Here is a 21817-nt window from a genome sequence, read left to right on the forward strand (position 1 = left end):
CGGAAAATTGTGGATAAAAATATCTTTTAACAATCATAGTTTGTTTTTTTACTCACACACATAATTTCCTAACAAAAAAGAGCTCAATTCATGCTACGGAGTTAATTTAGTCTTAGTTCTCATATTTTGCCTTGTGTATCTATGTATGGAAATCTAGTTCCTTGCAACAGAAAGTAGTATTTATCATGAAACTGAAAATTAACATGTCAATTAAATACAAAAAGAGACAGTCTTTTAAACATTACAACGAAACTGTATTGAATTGCATTACAAGGAAACTCAAACATCAAGTAGAATTGTGAGAATAAAACATATTAATAAAACTGAATCCATCTTTAAGCCTCAACTTTTGACTTCAAAATAAAAAAAGTAATGTTTTAATGCATAGCAGGCATACACTCACAAATGTAAACCAAGTTCAATATATCTTCTTCGAAGCAAGAATCGCCAAAACCAACACTTGCACTGAAGAAATTTGGTCCGATTCTTGTATCAATACCAACAGCCTAAGAAACTTGGTTAACAACTGCATTGACAGATGAAATATTTTGGGCTAAGAAAGTATTAACTGCTAACTTAGAATGTTCAGCTGACCAAAGATTTCAGCAACACCAAAAGCTGTTATATTGCAGCACAAATCTTTATTTAGAATTTCAATCTATTAGTATTTACACTTTGCTTTGTGAAACATATGTAGAGCGATAGGTTGTCCCACATCGGATGTTTCAGAAGCATAGAGAGTAGACCACCATTATAAATAATAAAGCGTGCCAGGGCATGTAATGACTTCCAAAATTGCGTGATGCATTTCAATTTCAACATGAAGAAAAAGACTATTAGTCATTCTATTCTTTTGTCACTTTTCAATTTTTTGGAGGCATAAAAGAACTGAATATCTATTTTTTTTTTGTTAATAAAAATAATAATTTAAAGCAAATTCATTTTGGAAAAAGCACGAAATAATTTATTTGAGGAAAAAGCCTAAAATAACTTAAAAGACTTAAATTCTTTCAAAATCTTAATTGAACTATTCCTGAAATAAGAAGGTTAAAATCCAATAAAACGGTGGTCAAAACAGCAAATTTTAACTAGTTAATGTCATTTTTATTTTTTATAATAATTAATTCATTTTTTTAAAAAATTAATAACTAGTTAATATTAACGTTTAAACTAGATTTGCTGATATTCAATTTCATGTGAATTATTCACAAATTTGCATTAATGGATGGTAGGTCATCCATGAATTATGTGACTATGTTGATCATTTATTGACCATTGTATATCTATTACGTAGAGCACGTTTGTTATATTTTTTTTTTTAATAAAAAACTCACTATTTTGTAAACAAAAAAATAAAATCACTTTTAGTATTGCATCTGTTTGTTACGATTTAAAAAAAATAGAATTTAATAAAAATCTAAAAACAGTTTCAAATGAGAAGATGTTAACAGCAGCTTCTCAAAAAATAGCATTTTTTTAATATATGAGAGAGAGAGAGTATGAATCAAAATATTACTAATTTCATAACAAAAAATCTCTTATATAGTTGTATTTAAATAAATTGTTTCGTGAACTTAGTTCAATTGGTAGAGACAATGCATAATATATGTAAGGTTCGAGGTTCAAACTCCGGCCACCACAAAAAAAAAATTAATATATGCAGGTGTTTCTAGAATGGTGGCATTTAATTTGGGAAAGACTAGTTATTTCCCACCACGGGAAAGCTTTTTCTGACCATTGGATCAAGTGTAGAACACATCTTTATTATAGAATCTCAATATTAAATCTAATCACTCATGTTCCTCCTTTTCCCACCACCATCTCACCTGATTCCTATTGGTCAAGAACTTCAAGTTGCTGAACGTGATCCTCATCGCTGATTCCCTATCAATTAATAATAAACACAGTTCTTGAAAAGAGAAGAAAAAAATTTCAATGTTGCATTTTTCTCACAATTTCCCCTTTTATAGTTTGTTTTCTATGTTGCCAAAAAGGTTGGTAAAAATCATCAAAAGTAAATAGCAATTATCATTTGGCCAGATTTGGATCAAAAGCATAACCAATAGCAAATTGGTTTTAACGGTTCCACCTTGATTTTATTTAACAAAGAAAAACGCATGTCTGATGAACGAGAAAAGGAGAAGAGGCCTCTGTTATGCAAAGACTTTCATAAAGACACGATTTCCATCACTGTTGTGTGGAATAGTGGGTTTAATTGATTTTGATCAAGTGTTTGTTGTTTCAATTTTTGGGTAACCCAGCAAACTCATAAGAATTGTGATTAGGGGATAATTATTTGTGTTTTTCTTGAAATTGATTGAGGGCTTCCTTAAATTGATATCTACCGATCTTGTATTCCACAATTCTAAGTAAACGGCTGCATGTAGATAGTGATCGAATCGGGTCAAAATCCGGGTTACTTAACCCATTTGCAAGGACGAACAAAGAAGATGAATATTTTCAAGTTTGATTTTTTGTCTCATATGGGAGGTGACTCAGGTGAGTGGTGAGTGAGAGAGATATGGAGGAGAGTGAATAAAATATTGTGGTGAGTGTCTATAATAATATTATGGTCTATATTTGATCTAATGGTCAAAAAAATACTTTCCCATAATGGAAAAGAAGTCTCCTTTCTCAAATTAAAAGCCACCTACTAGAATATATGACATTAATTGAACATTTATAAATCAAAACTACAATAATAGATATTTTCATTTATTGTAGCAAATGGAGAGGATATGTAGTCCCACATGGGAAGCTTTGGAAACTTATAGATGTAAACTATATTATACTACAGGTAAATAAGTGTGCACAACTATTGGGAGATAGTAACGGTTGGTCAATATTGCTTGCGGGAGCACTTTCCGGTATATATTTTCCACCTTAGTTTATTTTAGTTAGTTTTTGACAAAAGTCAAAAATAATTTATGTTTTTCCAGTAAAAACTCTTGCAAATGTAATTTAAATTATAATTAATTATGTTTTGAGAGTTTTTATTTGGAAAAACATAAATAAAACTAGTTTAATTCTATTTTAAGAATTGTTATTTTTGAATTTTTAATACATTAATAGGTACTCTATTTGAAATAAAAAATAATTAGTGGTTGTAGTTGAAAAGTAATTTTTTTTTTTTGGTGTTGTCCATGATTCCTAGACTTTACATTTGTTATGCATTGACAATAAAAAGTTTATTTAGTCTACATACATTAATATTGATTGGTTTTTTTTAAGGATTAATATTGATTGGGTTAGCAAAGTGTTTGCCTCCATTGTAATATTCATTAATTTTGATTGGTTTACTGATGTAACAAAAAAATATGGATCATTGTCGCTTGTCTGAGATGAAATTTAATTAAATTAAAAGTATTAAAAGATGAAGAAAAAAAAATTATATGTTAAATTTTCTTTTTCTTCCTTACTTCAACCCTCCTTCTCTCTTTCTCTCTCAACCTCCACCTTCAATATCAACATCATATCTTGCGTTAGGACTTCATCTTCAGTCGGACACTAAAAGTGACTCTCCCACTATGCATTTGCGGTACAAAATGAATTATTAATGTTATCTTTGGATTGATGGAATGTTAAGGAGTTGTAAATAATTAACCCAAAATGAAATGGAGTTTATAAACATACATTCTGCATTATTAATGTTATCTTGTTCATGTGCGTGAATTTGACAAACATACAAAGAGCGGTCGCTTGTCCCACATTCTGCATTTGAGAAGCTTATAAATTAAGCGTAGAACATGACACCTCATTTATCATTCTGAATATGATTTGTCCCACATTCTGTATTCTTTGTTATTGTTGTTTTCATTGTCTATGTTGATTTATATTTGTTGTGGTTCCTATTTTTGAATTCAGCCATGGAAGCTATTGAGACATCAATGTGAATGTTTGACTCTATTTGAGGGAGTCTTGATTTGGAAAAAGAAGGCAGAAGCATTGCTAGCAAGTGGACTTCCTTACATATAAGTCACTGTGATATACTTTGGTCTTACAATTGTTAGTGACTTCATTGAATTTGAATCTATGTAAAAGGAAATCTTTGTAAAACTATTATATCTTTAGTCATTATAGCTCATAATTTTGAATATAATCCCATGAAAATAAAGCTTGTTTACCAAACTAGTTTACTTGATTCTTATTTATTTCCCATGTCCTTGCAGTTCTATGAATTGAGAAAGTGAAAAGAGTACATATATCAACATGTTAGTCAATTTTCCACCATCACATTTTAGGCAAAATCATTTCATAAACTTTGGTTTGAATCACTTTTAAGCCTGCTGAAGTTAGTCAGGTTACTCTGCCTCCAATGAGAACTCTGTCTAGATTGAAAAGGTCTTGAATTGCAGTTTCTTCAGCAAGAAATTCAGGATTTCACAGAATCTGAATTCCCTTTGCATTGTGTCATAATTTTATCTATAGCTTCTGCAGTTTTTACAGGAATAGTTGATTTCTCTACAACAATTTTTCGGACTAAGACACATCGGCAATCACCCGAGTCGCACTCTCCCAATACGTCAAATCTACTACTTTTCCAGCCCTGAGACCGCGAGTTTTTGTCAGTGTATCAACAGATACAAACACTATGTCAGCTTCGTAGACATATTTTTTAACATCATAGCTGAAGAAAAGTTCTTGCCACGAAATTGCTTTGCTACATCATCAAGACCAGGCTCGTAGATGGGAAGTTGATGGTTGTTCCACAGTGCAATGCTCAATTACAAGATATCGACGACTGCTACTTCAGTGGATGGACACTTCAATGCAATGTCTGTCATTGTTGGACCCCCTAGGACATGGGAAATAAATAAGAATTACCAAGTAAACTAGTTTGGTAAATAAGCTCTATTTTCACATTTGCAACGCACAACGTACATATCCAGCAGCAACCTTTCCTAACCTATATATTCACAATGGTGTTGAAGTGTATCAGTGAGTAATACTTTTTTAAGACCAATGCACATTCCATCAAGTCACAACAAAGGATATATGTGGTTTGTAAAACATATGTAGAAATATTGGTAGTCCCACATCGGAAACATATGTAGAAACTTTTGAAGTTTATTATAAATAAAGTGCGAACAACGACTGAAGTTAGGAACAACTTTGGAGCACTCTCTGCTGTGATAATCTCCAAGCTAAAATTTGTGTTTGTTCTTCAAAGTTTTTAAATGTAATTTATTTTAATTTAATTATATTTGGAGATTTTGAAAACGAATGCAAATTAATTATGTTTGGAGATATTTTTGAGAAAAACATAAATTAATTGAGTAAAAATCCTCTTTATTTATTTAAAACAAATAGATAATGTCCTAAAAAAATACAAATGGATTAAATGTGTTTATCATTATTAATTATCAACGTTTTTTGTGCATTGATTTTGTGTCTAGATCTCTCCAAATGAAAATGGAGAAGACGTTAAATGAAAATTAAACTAGTTTAATATTCAACATATATTAATTTTTCAATGGTTTATAAGTGTTTGCCTTCATTGTAATAATATTTGGGAATTTTGCTGATATGCAATTTTGTGTGAATTCTTCAAAAATTTGGAAATTCCTTAAAAACTTAAATAAAGCATTGTAATATTAACTTTTAAAATCAGATATTCAGTCATATTTTATATAAAATACACAATGTATACACACACCATATACATATTTTGTTGCTGTAAGAAGTTGGTTGCAAGTGATCCAAATCAAATTTATACAAATCAGAATCAAATCAACTAAATTGACTCAATCAATAAGATATGCAATAATACATGAAAGTTTTTATCCTAACTAATAATACATGAAATTGCTTACGATATATTTTTGTAAATCTACGTTATGTGTGATAGTAACATTTATTAATCTGTGATAGTAACATGTAATTAAATACAAAACTGTATCAAAAGATAGTACCCTCTTCTTAAAATCATAACAATTGAAGATTTATTAACTGTCAACCATTTTATTCAACATTAACTAGAGAATCAAAACAACTGAAGATTTATTAAACCACTAATCACACAAAATCCAATATACTCCAAAGGACTAAAAAATAGAATAATCAAAGATAAAAAATTGGGCAACTTATTATACAAGAAACATAAAATGATCGAAGATCTAGAAACCTTGATACAAATCAGAACCAAACCAATTAATCAACAACTACTAAATGGACTCGATCAATAAGATATGCCTTGGAAATATGCCGCAATCAACAAATTATTGATTGTTGGATTAAGATCATAGGGTATGTATTTCAACCTCAATAAGTTATAATTAAAAAAAATAATCAAACTTTGTTTGTTTTCTGCGCCATTATATCTAGATAAAATTTCACCCAAATAATTATATCTTGATAAAACAACAATGAAAATATTGATGGCAAGAATGTGGGAATTAGTGACTATATGCAATTGGAATCCAAAATTAATTGAAAATAACTTGAGATTTATTCAGCCCATTGATCACACAAGATCCAATCAATTTCAAAGGGCTTCAAAAGAGAACACCCAACAACATTGAATAAAAAATAAAAAATAAACAACTTAGTAGACAAGAAACAAAAAACAATTGAACATCTACAAACTTTTACACGATTCAGAATCAAACCATTAATCAACAAGAACTAACTACACTCAGTCAGTAACATATTAAAGGATGATTCAATTATTAGAAGTTACAATGAATGATTGAGCAGTTAACACAATACCAAGTCGAAAGATTCAAAATTTGACAAAATATGAGGAAATGGTGTGTCTACTTTTCACACTTCAAGAGGGAAATGAAGGAATGATTGGATTGATGAAAACTCGCATCAACATTGTATTTCAACGACCTTGGATCAGGCCTCTTCCAAATGCCAATGTGTCACGACGGTCCTGGGAAGATTTCAACTCGTCCCGCTTTTGCTGAACGTTAACACATATTTGTTGCATATTGAATTGACATTAAAATTTCATGGAGTACTTAGTAATATCCTATCAAACTTTAAAAACTTGTTAGAGTAATATTGTATCGATAAGATTGAAGATTAGACACTAGACATATGTGAATATAAACAAAGTTAGTGCAGGCCTTTCTTTTTTCATGTAGGAATAACACCATTTTTTTCTCGGTAAAATAACTAAGGCAGTGCAAAGAAACACAAATGCTCATAGTGTCTCTCCTACTTTCCTATAATTTACATTAATATATAACAACTACTATGGGAAATTACAAAGTATAATACAATTGAATCAAGCATTAAGCCTCAAATTTTGACTTAAAAAAATAAAGTGATGTTTTAAGCCACATATCATTAAGCCATGGATCAAGTGGCATACCAATCGAATAAACAATGAAACCAATCTTCATAAGCATCCCAAATCACGACATATCAATAGTCTGCGTCTTCTTGTATCACAACTGTGTTAATTAAACTTCATTCTATTAGTACTTTTACGTTTAAAAAACAAAGCACATGTGCTTTGTCAAACATATAAAGTTATATATTGTCCCACATCGGACATTTGAAAAGTTTAAAGAGGTGAACTACCATTATAAATAAAGGTGTAGCTATCCTGTTTTTCATGCATGAAAATTTTATTGGTATTAGAATTATCTCCCTTGTTTTAAAAAAATTAGTCAATTTTTTTTTTAAAGCGATGAAGATATTCTAATATTGTGTAGTTATTCTCTTAAATATAGAAAGCTTTGAGATTTTGAATAAGTCTAAACTAACTTATAGTGACATCCCTGGGGTTTCCGACACTAACTCCGAGTTGGGGTAAGCTAAGCTGTGAGACTTGGATATTCATTCAACCCAAGCATGCTAACCTTGCTTTGGCGTATTAATTGAAAACAACTTGAGATTTATTCAGCCATTGATCACACAAGATCCAATCAATTTCAAAGGGCTTCAAAACAGAACACCCAGCCACAATGAGGTGCCGTTTAGTCTGGGGCAGTAAACTTGTTTTCCATGATGGGAAAATTTCATTTTGAAGGACACGTGGCAACAAAAAAATCTACTTTTCATTTTTTAATAGTTTTTTCTAGCTTACTATACCTTCTGAGTTCTGTCCTTCAGATAATAGTGTAAGCTCTGACCAATTTTCTGAACATGGAAAGAGAATAGCTATACGCCAGAATATGGTAGGTAAATGCCTGCTCATTATTACGCTTTAATTCAAAATAATTCCAATAATTGTTTGTTAACAAAAATAAAGAGAAAATCCAAGATCAAAATATAAGGAGTGATTAGTTTTTTGGTGGTGATAAGTTAACAAAATATAGTCGTTTTTTTTTGTAAGAAATAGAAAAAGAATATATAGTCAATTCAAAATTAATTACATACCCCTTTATAGTATTTTTTTTTTTAAGGACCCCCTTTATTATTCTTAAAGTCATAATAATTCTAATAGTAATTAAGTACGGTTAAAAAAAGACTACACAATTTTTATTGTAACAAAATTGATGTCTTTCTTTTAAAATTTGGTTCAACTTCTGCAAAAAAAAAAAAAAATCTTATATTTTGATTGATATTAATGTGAAAAAAATTGAAAATTATTTATCGTCGTTAAATGTTGTGAAACTTTGTGATACAATGTCTAATCTATAACTAAAGGGTTGTGCAAAAATATCACCCACCGTAATAGCATAAAAAAAATAAGAAATGTCAACGAGTGCCTGCGAACATATTTTAAAGGATAAGTATAAGTACAAGTGTGTGTATTTATGAAATAGGAGCGTTACACTTTACGCGTGAGTCAGATTAGTCATTCACTTTTGATGGATCGGAAACCCGTGCAAAAGCAAAAAAAAAAAAGGTATATTGCTAACAATTCTGCTTGAGCCTACTGCCGAACTGTTAAAATTTAACGTGATAATTTTGTCAATTTTTTTTTTACCTAATAATGTTTTTAATCAAATTTTAAAAATTGATTAATTCCTTCTCTAATTCATTTAATAAATAAATAAAATAACAAGCCCAAAACAAATTACAAATGCCCATGATTTAATAAATAAATAAAAATCAATAAATCAAACAAATGAAAATATGTTATTAAATCAACCTCATGGGGTCCACGTTTTTGATGCACAATACACAACAAAAAGTAATAGTCATTAGCAGGTAATTGATCCTAACCATCCACATAAAAATTATTATATCTATGGTTGTGGTTGAACTTTCCCATCATAAGAAAGAACTTTTCTTTCCCATATTAAACTTCACCCCACAATGAATCAAAGGGCTCATGTACATTGAGTTAACATTAAAACTTCATGGAGTACTTACTAATATCCTATCATTCTTTTCTCATTTTTGGAAATTGATGGTAATTTAAAAACTTGTTGGATTTATGTTCTATCAATAAGATTGGAGATTAGACAACAAAGTTAGTGCAGGCCTTTCTTTTTTCATGTACCAATTTCCCAAACAATCACCAATCTCTAATTGTAACATGTTAATATATAGAAAATAAAAAAAATATTAGTAGATCATGATCATGTAAATTCATAACAGCTAATCAGTATTGAATTGCAGTACATTCAATAAAATTCAAAAATTAAAAATTTGGGCAAATGAAAAAACGTACTCTTCACCTTATAAATATGGAGAACACTACCCCCTAAGTGTTGTATTTGTGTCTAGATTGTGCGTGCAAATAGCAATTTTCAAGCAAATTTAAGTTTGGAAGGTTTGATAACCAAAATGGACAAATTTTCCTGAGTGAAGTTTTGATCCTTAATATTGTGGAGGAATGAGGATCGTTATCAAATGCAGCCAATGTCGCCTTAATCGTGACTGCCCTGTAGTTTCAACAACATCGAAAACCGTTATAACACGGCTGAGACTGCGGTCACAAACCTTTGTTTACAACTGATAGATATTTAGAATAATGACTACGAATGTGGTGACTCAGTAAGTTCTAGAAGTTATTATGACTCACCTTAATCTAGAAGGATCTAAAAGGAGTATCTTATTAGGGGATAATATTGAGTATGTTAGGGTGCACTTATCTTATTATGAGTATGCATAAGTCTATATAAGCATTGTATGCCTCATTATTAGAATCAATGAAAAATATAATGAATTTTCTTTCTCTTTTCTCTAGTTTCTCCCTCTAAATTCTGGAGTGTGATCCCTACTCAAATTGGGTCGTATCAACAACCCTTCAATAGTTTGTTCATCTTCATCTAGAATCACAAAACAATTACAACCATAAAAACATCAAAATCAAGATGTATTATTTGCTAACAACAATAAAAAAAAGCTCAATCCATATTTCTTTACGAAACCACATTCCAACATGTTAAAAATTTGATAATATTATATTAGTAGTAGATGTAGTTGTTATTATTTATTTACTACTTTAAGTTTAGAAAACAAACTGATGTCAAACATATATAGACCGATAGCTTGTCACACGTTGGACGTATGAGAAGCTTAGAGATGTAAACTTTATTATAAATATAGAAATGTATGAGACATTCTCATTGATGTAAGAAAAGATTACTCTCTATGTATTTTGCATTCACTTGAAAAAGTTAGTCAATTCTCTTTTCTGAAGTGGATGACATTTCCATACAATGTAGTTTTTTTTTTAAATTAATGTAAAGCTTTAATATTTGAAAAAGTCTAAAATAGTTTTTTCATTTTCACTCATAATGATGGTTTTATTCTTAATATAATGATATGCAGATGAGAGTTATCAGACAAATGAGATATTTAGACAACAAAGTAGATTGTATTCATGCTAAAATATATCATTGAATGCTCTATCTAGTGTATGGTCCCTTTCTCCTCATTTGGCATCTTTAGGTTCCGATCTTTGGAAGGAAGATACAAAATGTCTTGAATGGCTTGAACACATCGGCAATCATCTGAGTTGCACTTTCCCAATACGTCAAATCTGCCACTTTTCCAACATTGAGGCGCAAGTTTTTGTTGGTGTATTGACAGATACAAACACTATGTCAGCTGTATAACATGTTTTTTGACATCAATGCTGAAGAAAAGGTTCTTTCTGCGACATTGCTTTACTACATCATCATTCATCAAGATCGGGCTCATAGATAGGAAGTTGATCATGATAGTTTTAAATAACACAGAGTGAAGTTTTGGTTAGGTTTTGATTCTTAATATTGTGGAGAAAGGCGATCAAAATGCAGCCGATGCTGCCTTGTCTGCAATCACATGATGATTTCAACTAAATCAAAAATCGTTATATCACGCAGTCACAAACCTTTATTTAAAACCCCTCAATTATTCGCTCATTTTCTTCTAGAATCACAAAACAATTAACGAGAGCAACAAAGATCATAGAAGAATTGAGATCTATATAACACATGCAATCATTGATGATGACTTGGTGATAAGCTTCCTTCCATGACCACAAGCTGACCTATAGCCACTACATATTTATAGAACCATAGTTTGTCCCACATCGAAAGTTTGAAAAACATAGAGATGTAAACTGCCATTATAAATAAAGCCTACAACACTCTGCCAAGAAGTATATGTTGCAATTCATTGTTAGTGCATCAAAGGCTCATAGTCGTTTGAATTTTTTTCTCCATTCAACAATGGGTTCATTTATTTGAATGGATAAATAATTTTAAATGTCTATTGGTTTTTTGTTTGTTTTTTAAAAGAGTGGCGGTGCTTTTTGGCATTAAAAAAAGGCATCTGGGTACTGTAGATAAAAGCCCAAAATATTTTTTAGTTATTCTGGTTTTTGTTTATGACAATTAATTAATTTGAATAAAAATTATAACTAGTTTAGTTTTGCTGATATGCGATTTTGTATGATTCTTCACAAATTGCTTCCTGAAAAAAGTAAATAAAGCACATATACTATTTTTAAATTCACCATTATAAATAAAATACACAATGTGTGAAAATGGGTTTTTTATTTTTTCCTGCACGGAGAAATATTTAATCTCTGACTTAGAAATGATGATATGAAGGAAAGATTAGAGAGATAGCTTGCATAAGTAGTAAAATAAATAAGTCATATCTCAACTCTATTGAATTTGTTTGGTGATATTGACTTGGGATCCGAGAATGTGTTCTTCCTCAATGTCAGATTCGATTCTCTCTGATGTCAATTTTGGTAAGCTAATTTAATTTTTTCAAAAAAATAAATAAATAATGAGATTGTTTCCTCTTTAGATCGTGAGCTAGTGGCCATGTCATAGAGGGTGAACAAGTGTGTGTTACATCAACTAGAATTTTAGATTCACATTCAAATGTCACATTCTGCAACCCTCAGCTAAGGACCCAAATCATGAACCACTAATTCGTGATGCATCTAAACTGATAGAACTATAATAAATCACCATCAGAACCGCATCAGAACCGCAGTCGCGGTTCATGGATAAAACAGCCTTATGCCCTTAACTACTGATGTTCTTGGATCGATGAGAACTAGCGTCAACATTGCATATTTTCAACGATCAGGCCTCTGCCAATGCATGCTGCTGCTGCTATAGAATTTGCTAATAACAATAAAAAAACTCAGTTGATATTTCTTTTAGAAAACCACATTCCCACAAATTATTATGATTAGTAGTGATAAGTAATAACTGTTAACTTCATTCTATTAAGTATTTACTTTGCATTTAAAAAAGAAAAAAAAACTGTTAGCTACATGCGGGGCTTTGTAAAAGAGATAGCTTGTCCCACATCGGACATTTGAGAAGATTGAAGAGGCAAAAACTACCATTATGAGAAGTTTGCCTCATAATACTATGTAAGGTTTTTCTTTTTGGGTAAAAAAAAAAATGAGTCGATTCTTTTTTTCCCAATCAGCAAAGCCTTGCTGTGTATTTCTTTTTAAAATAGTAATTAATAATTGAAAGCTTAAATTTTGAAAAAGACTAAAATAACAACAAATTATATTAGGTTTTTGCAAAATAATAAAAAAAAAGCTTAATATTATCTTAATGCTAATTTGCATGTAATTTATTTTCTTAATGCTTGTTTTGCATGTAATTTATCTTATTTAAATTTGTCTCAATCAAGTGACTAAAGTTTCTTGTTGGATTGATGGAACACACCATTTCCTTCTTGTATTTGCTACGGTGGTAAAAAAAAGTTTAATTGTAGTTTTAGTCCCCTTTATTTTCACTATTTTGCTTAATTGATCCCTTTATTTTCAAATTCAACGGTTTTAGCCCCTCTATCATATTTTTGAACTATAAAAATGTGATGTGATGAATTTTAAATGTCGTGAAATATGACATGTAGATGGAAAAAGATCAACAATAAAATTGTAACAAAATTCATTTGAAAACTTCATTTAAAACATATCATATCACAATATTTTAAACAAAATATTTGATAGATGGACCAAAATTGTCAACTTTTAAAATAGGGGGACCAATTTCGCAAAATGATGAAAATAAGGGGACCAGAACTACAATTAAGTCTAAAAAAATTAAACAAAAAAAAATGTTCAAATAGCATACCTCTTCATGTTTAAAGAGTTATCGAGTCAATACTGTGTAGTTATATATATATATATAGGATTTGCTAGAACACACCCACTAGTTTTTATGTGGGAGTGTTTTAGCAAGCTACACCTTAAGGTGTATCTAAGTATTTTTTAGTTATAACTTGCTAAAACACACATTCTAAAAAATAAGTGGGTGTATCCTATTCCTAGTAAATGCCTATAGGAGTTGCTAACATACACCCACTTATTTTTTAGAAGGTGTGTTTTAGCAACATTCATCTTAAGGTGTATTTAACAACTTTTTAGTTATATCTTTACTAAAACACACCTTAATAGAAACTAATGGGTGTATCCTAGCAAACCCTATGATAGAAAAACCCTATATATATAATTGAAAGAACATATCAATAACCTGCGTCTTCTTGTATCACAACTGTGTTAAACTTCATTCTATTGGTACTTTACGTTTAAAAAACAAAGAACATGTGCTTCCTTAAAAAATATGTTCATGTGCTTTGTCAAACATATAAAGTTATATATTGGCCCACATCGGGACGTTTGAAAAGTTGAGACGTGAACTTCCATTATAAATAAAGGTATAGCTATCCCATTCATTCATGCAAAGAAAATTTTACTCGGTATTAAAATGGTCTGCATCGTTTTAAAAAAGATGAGTTAGTTCATTTTTTAAAGTGATGAAGACATTTTAATATTGTGTAGTTATTTTCTAAATATAGAAAGCTTTGAGATTTTAAAGAAGTCTAAACTAACTGTTATTACGTTTTTTTTTTTTGTTGAGAAAAAACTAACCATTTTAATATTATTTTTAAGTTAATTTCACTTGTATGCGGTTTTCTCATTAATAAGCTAGCATCTTGGAAATGTAGACTTTTAAATAAACCAAGTCGTGTTATTCTCGTTAATTCTGTTTTGACTTCGATTCCTGCTTACAAGATGCAAATCCATTAGCTTGCTCATTATATATGTGTGATCGATCATCTAAACAAAACGGTTCATAGTTTTATATGAAAATGATCCACAAACAAAGGTATGAACATGGTTGGTTGGGATAAAATTACTAAAGCTAAGAAGAATGGAGGTCTTGGAGTGAGAGTTGTTAGGAAACAAAACATTGCATTACTTGGTAAATTGGTGTGGAATTTACTTATGCCTACTAACCACCTATGGTCTCAAATTCTCTCAGCAAATTAAGTATCTTCGGGGGTCTAATTTTTCCTTGCGAGAAATGGCAAGGGCTCACCTGTTTGGAATGCTATTGTTAAAGCCTTTCAAATGATGAAGGATGGATTCCGTTTCAAGTTTGGGAATGGCACGACCGGTCTCAAATTCTCAACCCCCGAGTTTTTCTCTCCTACTTGCGCTAAAGAATGGATCAGAAATGGCACTAAGGGACCTCGGTGCTATATCTTCCTTGTTGGCCTCTGGTGGGTTTGGAGACATCGTAATTTGATGTGCCTTAACAACAAGACTTGCTCACTTTTTCGTCTTAATTCTAATATTTTAGTTCTGCTGAATCCATCACCTTGAGCTTTCAACACGAGAGAAGTGCTGCTTGTACAAATTGCCTAATTAAATCGAATAACAACAATCATATTTGTTCCATACTCAATGTTGATGGGAGCTGCAACCGGGTTCCAATCCGAGCAAGTTTTGGTGGTGTACTTCGCAATAGTGTAGACATGTATCTCACAGGATTTTCAGGTTTCATCCCTCATTCAAATGACATATTGCAAGCTATTCAACGCGGCCACCATACAGCTATCGACATGGGTATTGAAGAGTTGGTTTGCTACTCAGACTCCCTTCTCTCAATCAATCACATCTTGGGTCACACGCTGCAGTACCACATCTACGTTGTTCTTGTTCACGACATCAAAGACCTTCTGGCTCCCCAAAACTATTTTGTCCATCATACACTCAGATAAGGAAACCAAAGTGTTGACTTCAACGCAAAATTAGGAGCTTCTGTAGATGATTTTTTTGTCATCCATCCTTCTCCATTGGTCGACCTCCTTCCTCTCCTCAGGATGGATTCGATGTGAATTTTATTCCCTAGGCTTTAGTTTTCTTTTCACTTGTTGCTATTTTTTGTTTGTTTTGATTACCTTTGTAAAAAACAAAAACATAGTATTGAAATAAATGGAGATCTCAACTCTTAGTTAGTTTCATTCTATTACGTATTTACTTTACTTTTAAAAAAAGAAATTGATACAGTTGTCCCACATCGGACGTTTGAGAAGCATACAGAGATAACCTACCCTTATAAATAAAGCACTCAAGACTATATCAAAAAATATATAAATGTAGGACATTTAATTTAATTCTGATGTTTAAAAGATTACTGGGCATTAGCAATTTCATCATCTTCTTTAAAAAGAGATTCTTCTCTTTGTAAAGGGATAAGGATTTGCTAATATCTATTAGTTTTTTTTTCCTAAAAAAAATATTTCAACTAAAAGGGAGGAGCAATAAAGAGAAGCAAAACAAAAGTTATAATATATAAGGTTAATAGGTCTTTACCCCTGTAATATAGTTCATTTTCGGTTTTCACCCTTATAAAATTTTTATTTTGATTCACCCCTGTAAAATATTTTTGTTTTGATTTACCCCCTTAATAGACCAAATAAAAACCAATTTTATTTTTGTTTTCAAAATTTTTCGTTTTTGTTAGAGTAATATTTTATCAATAAGATTGAAGATTAGTGCAAAATAACTAAGGCAGTGCAAAGAAACACAAAAACACAGTGCCTCTCCTACTTTCCCATAATTTACTACTATGGGAAATTGCAAAGTATAATACAATTGAATCAAGCATTAAGCCTCAAATTTTGACTAAAAATAAATAAAGTGATGTTTTAAGCCACATATCATTAAGCCTCATTTTAATATTAAAAGTTAATTTCACTTGTATGCAGTTTTGTCATTAATAAGCTAGCATCTTGGAAAGACAGACTTTGCATTACTTGGTAAATTGGTGTGGGATTTACTTATGCCTACTAAGTACTAACCACCTATGGTCTCAAATTCTCTTAGCAAATTAAGTATCTTCAACGGTCTAATTTTTTCCTTGCGAATGATGAAGGATGGATTCCGTTTCAAGTTTGGGAATGGCAGGCACCACCGGTGTATGGTACGAACCTTGGTTGCTAAAGGATCCTTTATACCATCTTGTACCATTTGTACATATTCAAGATATTGATCTTCAAATCAAATATGTTATTTCTAACGCAGGAGGTAGGTAATCTGCAAAATGTTTACACCATGCTGCCGCTGATGTTCAAACGTAAATTTCAGAAACCAAGGCTCTCCTGTTGGAGTCATTGTACCTCAGGTATCTATACAACAAAGTCTGGGTATAGATGGTTGAATCGTGAAGATACATAGTTCCAATCTTGCCTACAGATTATTGGAATTGGTTACATCGGTCAAGGTTTTTAAAATCGGGATTTTGCTTTACGTCGAAAGTAAAGAGCGAAATCGAAAAATCACAATCAAAATCAAAGGATTTTACTCAACTACTTTTGTAGAATCGGGATAAGAAATCGTAAAATCGCAATCAAAATCGATGTATTTTACCAAAACAAAAAATATGCAAAATATATGTTATAAATTGTATAGTCATAAATTACTCGGTTTAAAGTCCATAAAATGTTTATACATAAATGACTAAAAAAATGCACAAAATCCTCCAAAACCCTTTAAAATCATGCGATCTTGTATGAATCTCACGATTTTGTGCGATTTTGAAGCGATTTTACTAGTATTTTGCCTATTATGGGATTCTGCTACGGATTTGAGTCGTTGAAGGTGAATAAAGTCGCAAAATCCAATTTTAGGATTTAAAAATGGGATTTTGACAACAGTGAATACAACTATACAAGTATGCAATGAATGCTATTTTGATCGTTTTAAATAACAATCACAGTGAAGTTTTGGTCTAATCCTTATTATTCTGAGAGTTGTGATCAAATGTGGCCGATGCCGCCTCAATTATGATCGCATTGTAGTTTCACAGCTCAGATGATGGTCATAAAAAATCGTTGTATAGTTTTAGCAACATAAAAAACCGTTATGTCACGGCTCGGATCACGTCGTAGACCTTTGTTTAAAACTCTTCAATAATTTGCTCCTCTTTTTCTAGAATCATAAAACAGTTACAACAAAAAAAGCATCTTACTCGATATATATATATAACACATGCAATCATTAATAACAATTAGGTGAAAAACTTCCAGGTCTATAAGATGACTCATAGTCACTTAATTCTTAATTCTTTTTTGTGCGTGGTACGAGTCTGGATACAAGCTAAATTACAATTCTCAAAGCATTATCAACATGGTGACAATATACATCTTTCAAAAAAAAAATGGTGACAATATACATATTGACTACACTATTATTGTTTATTATATGTTCTAATATATTATTGATACGTTATGAATAAATATAATTTAGTTAAAAAATAACAAAAAAAATGACAAAAAAAAAAGGTTAATATCATCAATAAAAAGTAACTTTATCAATCATAATATTTTCTTCTAAACACAAACATAGTTTTGAAATAAATGGAGATCTCAACTCTTAGTTAGCTTCATTCTATTACGTATTTACTATACTTTTAAAAAAGAAAGTGATATGACTGTCCCACATCGGAAGTTTGAGAAGCATACAAAGATAAGCTACCGTTATAAATAAAGCGCTCAAGACAATATCAAAGAATAGAAAAACGTAGGGCATTCTAATTTTAATGTTAAAAGACTACTAGTCACTAGCAATTCCCTCATTCTCTCAAAAAAGGATTCATCTCTTTTTAAGGGATAAGGATTTGCTAATATCTATTAATTTTTTTTCCTTAAAAAAAGTAATTATTTGTTTTTTTTACTTTTAGGGAATTTTTTTGGTAGTAATTAGTTTTTTTGAAAAAGTGTAAAAGTACCATTCCATTATTCAAACACACGATGAATGATTCAACTCTTAACATGACACTATAATGATGCTCGTACATCTTTTGTATGCCTCCAATATTAATATTTTTATTTCATTTTAAATTCTAAACAGTAAAAATATATTTTAGTTAGAATAATAGGGATAAAATTGAGATAAAAAATGATTGAGTATAAGCTCAAATGCAACTTGAACTACCGTATAAAAAATGGTATAAGCTAGTGAAAAAATAATATATGTTGGTGAGGAAATGAACATCACCAAACAAGCCATTTATACGTTTATATGTTAGAAGTTATTTGGATGAGATCGTAAAGGATCTTTTTCAGCTTAACTAGAGGTTATGAGTTCCAATCCACCGCTAAGAATGCAATAATGTTAAATCTCTTGAGAGAGAGAGTTTTGTCATCCATTATGATGCTACTCAGTTCGAGAGATTAGTCTATGCAGTTGCATGCAGATGATACTTGATTCACACATAAAATAAGTTATAAGTTATTTACTGGCAAACAAAAAGTTATCGTTATTTCTTAAATAAATAAAAAATTATAGTTATTCACTATAAGCACAAAAGTTGATATTGCCAAAAAGAGTCTTGATGTGTAAATTGTCATGGAAATGTGATGAATATTATCCAAAAAAAGTTAAATACTTCTTTGACCAAGACCCTCTTTTTTTCTGTCCTTTTTAGGTCGAGGTTTCTTTGGATTTCAATTTTCATCTGTGGAAAGAAATGCAACGTGTTTGGGCTTTTAGGTCGAGATTTTTTTCTCTATAGTTTCAGCAGTTTTGACAGGAAGAGTTGATTTCTCTAATCTCTACCACAATACTGTTGGACTTGGAAATTTCAACCATTATCCGAGCCGCGCTCTCCAAATAAGTCAATCTGCAGCTTTATCAGCTCTAAGGCCACAAGTTTTCGTCATTGTGTTGACAGACACAAACACGATGCCAGCTTCATAGACATGATTTTCACTTTTTTTGGTCAACATGAGTAATAATAATTAGTGTCCCCATGAGTATAACTCAGTTGGCAGGGACATGCATTGTTATATGCAGGGGTCGGGGTTTAAACCTCAGACACCTCACTTATTCACCTTGAAAAAAGTGAATTCTAACCACTAGACTACTTGACAAGACAAAAAAAAAAGTTATTTACACCCTTCGGTCAGTAATATAAGCAAAAAATCATTTTTTAGATACATTCAATTAATGATGTATGTGGTCTATGCATCATTAATTGAATGTATCTAAAAAGTGAATTTTTGCTTATACTCCCTCCGTCCCTAATTATAAGACCCTTTTGAGAATTTTTTATTGGAATGTGTGTATTATATTTAATATTTAACTTTTTAATAAATTGAATGCACAAAATTTTAAAAAATATTTCTTCTTTTAGGTTTCTTAACATATGCCATAAGGGCACAAATTAACGCTACCCATTATCTTTAAGCTAATTTTGCTAGTATGTTGTGACATCTGGTTTAAATTTGCATGAATTAACAGGCAAAAGTCTCTTAGTCAATCGGTTATTGGTAATTATGTGACAATGAGTAGACCATTTATTGATTAATCTTAACAAAGTTTACTTAATCAATGCCGCTACAATCTCAACCTAATCAACGGTATATCAAAGTATCATATTAGATATACACTCCATGTGAAGATTTTTTACACAGTTAATCAATTATAATGTTGGATCATTGCAAATATTTGACTTTATATATAATTATCTTAAAAATCACATATATGATTGGTCGTGACTTGCGATTGTTTGACAGTAGTAAAAAGTTTACTCTGATAGTATAACTCTTAAAATGATTAGACTTGTGGATTCAAGAGATAGTGTGGAACTGCGACTAAAGCAATCAGATTATGACCTCAAGATAAGAAGGAAAAAAAAGAAGCTTTGCAGCCTCCACCAGCCATGGCTATGCCGCAAGCCGCAACTTCAAAAGCAACAACTGCCTTACCTGCCCCCAAGAAAAGTGCATCATATCAACCGCAACTTAAATGTCCGATGGCCGGAACCTTTTATATTTCAAATAGAACAGTGAGGTGTCAAAACTCAATTTGCAAAAAAAAATACTTGGCTAATTGATTCATCCACAAATCCCTTTGTATTTGATCCTTATAGTTTGTGAATCGAATATAATCAAACGCACTTTATCACTGAGTTTCCCTGACTCCAGTGAGAACTCAGTCTGGATTGAGAAGGTCTTTAGTTGCAGTTCCATCAGCAAGGAATTCAGGATTTGACAGATCTTGAACCTTTTCTATATAGCTTCAGTAGTATTGACAAGAAAAGTTGGTTTATATACAACAATTTTGTGGGTTTTTGAGACATCAGCAGCGATCATCTGAGTCGCGCTCTCCAAGAGCGCAAGTTATAGTCAGTGTGCTGAGGGATACAACACTTTCAGATTCATAGTCATGTTTTTCAACATCAGTGTGGAAGAAAATGTTTGTGCCGCGACATTGTTATACTACATTATCAAAACCTGGCTTATAGATAGTGATTTCGTCGATGACGGCTATTTCAATGGATGGATACTTTAATGCAATGACAGCCAATGTTGGCCCTCGACATATCTAGCACCAATGCAGCAAATACTCACCATTTTTCCTTTTCTAACCTATCGACGATGTTGTTCAAATGTATTAGTAGTGATTATAATTATTGTGAAGAATCAAAATCAAATGCAGCCAATGCCGCATCAATCATGACAACATTGTAGTTTCAACAACAACAACAAAAACCATTACATCATGACTGACAGAACAACTTGAATTTGATAAACACGGGAGATGTAACCCAGGAAGAAAAATTGGGAAGAAAGAAAGAGCTTTTGTGTTGGTGGAAAAGTGGTATTTTTCTGATCAAGAAGTGTCTCCCCAAATTGCTAAAAAGAAAGTATATATTTTGGTATTGTCCATTGTAAAAAGTACTATCTTATTATCATATATACTCCGAAGATATGTTTGTGAGAAATGTCACTAATTACACAAAAATAGCCACATGAATAAAACTATTTCTCAGATGAGAAAATTAAGGTAAGGCTTAATTGACTAAGTAAGCATGTTGAGTCATAGTTAGCTTATTTAAGAAATGATGAAAACATGTAAAAACATCATTTTTGGATGGATTTAGTTAGAATTAACTTTTGAAATAAAATAAGGAATTGGATTTAACTTTTTGCATTGTAGTTTCAACAGCAACAAAAACCATTATATCACGGCTTGGATCGCAGTCACGGGCCTTTATTTAAAACCCTTCAATAATTTGCTCATCTTCTTCTAGAATCACAAAACAATTACAACAAAAAAAAAAATCATAATCCAGATATAAAATTTGCTTAAAAAGGGTTAGTCTGATACTCACAAAAATTGTTAGTCATGTGCTTTGTGAAA

General features: G+C 31.1%; 1 pseudogene; it reads right to left on the reverse strand.

Annotated features, from left to right (window-relative positions):
* Positions 1–377: 377 nt before the first annotated feature.
* Positions 378–21027, reverse strand: LOC112422681 (UDP-glucose 6-dehydrogenase 1-like; annotated as a pseudogene).
* Positions 21028–21817: the final 790 nt, after the last annotated feature.

Source organism: Medicago truncatula, chromosome 6 (genome assembly GCF_003473485.1).
Source record: "Medicago truncatula cultivar Jemalong A17 chromosome 6, MtrunA17r5.0-ANR, whole genome shotgun sequence".
NCBI classification, from domain to species: domain Eukaryota; kingdom Viridiplantae; phylum Streptophyta; class Magnoliopsida; order Fabales; family Fabaceae; genus Medicago; species Medicago truncatula.